This window comes from Myotis brandtii, unplaced genomic scaffold (assembly GCF_000412655.1).
Source record: "Myotis brandtii unplaced genomic scaffold, ASM41265v1 scaffold144, whole genome shotgun sequence".
Taxonomy (NCBI): Eukaryota; Metazoa; Chordata; class Mammalia; order Chiroptera; family Vespertilionidae; genus Myotis; species Myotis brandtii.
In genome coordinates this window covers 3,096,139-3,098,030 of record NW_005355159.1, presented here as the reverse complement: position 1 = coordinate 3,098,030, position 1,892 = coordinate 3,096,139, and the positions used below count along the sequence as shown (strand labels likewise).

At 42.1% G+C, this 1,892-nt stretch overlaps 1 long non-coding RNA gene across 1 annotated transcript; it reads right to left on the bottom strand.

Moving 5' to 3' along the window:
- Window positions 1-385: 385 nt before the first annotated feature.
- Window positions 386-1,892, bottom strand: LOC106725207. Its single transcript, XR_001361077.1, has 2 exons — window positions 1,863-1,892; window positions 386-626 (listed from the first exon to the last, which is right to left on the bottom strand). It is a non-coding gene; the product is annotated as an uncharacterized LOC106725207 (long non-coding RNA).

Below are 1,892 nucleotides of genomic sequence, written 5' to 3'. Positions count from 1 at the left end.
AAATGGCTTTGAGGTCCTAAGAGGTTAGAGAAACTGAGGTATGATAAAAAATAAGTGAAATGTCCAAAGTCAGGGTCAGAGGTCAGGACTAAAGCAAAGAGTTCTAGGATTAATATTCTCTCTCACTGGGGGAAGTGTTTGACTGATGGCAAGAGAACCAAAAATAGTGGTAATTAGATTAGTAATTCACAGACACACAGGCACCTGCACTTTGCGCCTCTGCATGTTTTAGGGTTTGGCTGCTATTTTGAAGAGTAAATTACTAGATTAAAGCAATGCTCTAACCCTACAAGCTCTTAGCATCCCAGAATTATGCTGACAGTCTACTGGGAGAAAGAACTTTTCAAGTATCTTAGGAACTAGCCAAGTAAATAGGAAACAAATATGCTATTTTCATGAAATGAATATTTATTGAGCACCCGCTATGTGCCAGGCCCTCTGTAGGCAGGAAGATGCAGTTAAGGTCCTTGCTGTCATGGGGCTGACCTTCTATCATTAAACAGCACCTCACTGGCAGGCTGTGGAAGATCATGGGGATACTTGAATTAAGTGACGGAAAATCTTGAAATCCAGTTTTGGGGGAAAAGAACAGATTTTTGAGATGCTTGATGGGAAGCCATTGGCCCCTATCCAGCCAGGAATAAAGGAAGAGAAAAATTATTTTGCAAAAACTTTTCTATTTTGATGAGCTTCTTTTGATGTAAACCTGGCACGTGAAACACAACAATATGGTTGCTCTTGGTCAGTAAACCCAGGGACAAGTTAGGTGGCATAATTTAATGAGCTTAGTACTGATCTCTTACAGTAATCAATAAACATTCACTTCTTAACCATCCTCAGAGGTGGCTTGCTGCCACCACCAGTTATTCTGTTAGACTGGTGAATGTTGAAAAAGCGGTGGTGAGCAGAAACATTTTACCTGTACATTTAGAAACAGTCTATCCCCTGCAATTTTGAGGACTTTCTCAAGCTGCCAATTAACCAGTTTTCTTGACTGTGCTTTTTGATTTATAAAGTTTATTCTCTACTCTAAGTAACAAAGTTGTACTCTAAGGTTATACAGATCTCTGTGGTCATCATAAAATCAAGTTCATCAGCTTGGAAAAAGACTTGCTATTGTTCTTACAGAATGTCCAGTCTTATCCAATGTCCCAATGGACTTAAGATAGTTTCAATTTACAAAATCAACTCATTCTCTAGTTCAGACAGCAACAGTAGTTTCGTGCTCTGTTAAACATCAAAAAGTTGAAGTAGTTTAATTTATGAGTAACTGGAGAGATTTGCTATCTATTTCTTAGGAAGAGGGGTCTATTTTGGTTCTTTGGTACCGGCATTAAGGGGACAAAAAGCCAGGCCTTTTTCTTATTTAAAACTTTTTTGAAATTACAAAAATAATGTGCTTCTTTCCGAAAAATCAGTAACTAAGCAGAAAAAGAAAAATCACACACAATTCCACCAATCACTGAGAGACCTAGTTAACGTCTTGGTGTTTATCTGTCCCCCACTTTTCTGCCTCCACATATGTTTTTAAATTGGAATCCTATAGTGTATTGTGACTCGTTTCCTCGCCCACTTAACCTTCACATCGCTCCAGGTCATCTTGCATCATTTCCTGATAACTGTTCTCAAAAAGACCTAAGTGACCACGGACCAGCAGAGTTTCAGAGTCTGCGTGACCAACACGTGCGGAGTTCCGCCGCCAGTTCCCGCAGCAGAATAGCCCGCAAGGTCCTCATGCCGGAACCGCACCACGCTTTCTCCGGGGCCTGGGCAGCGGTGGGGAGAAGCGCTCTGCGGACCCAGGGGCCCCATTCCCAAAGATGCCAGTCTCCCCCACCCCACCCCACCCCAATCCCCCTTACACAGCAGAGGTCCAATTCTGGGGAGCCCGG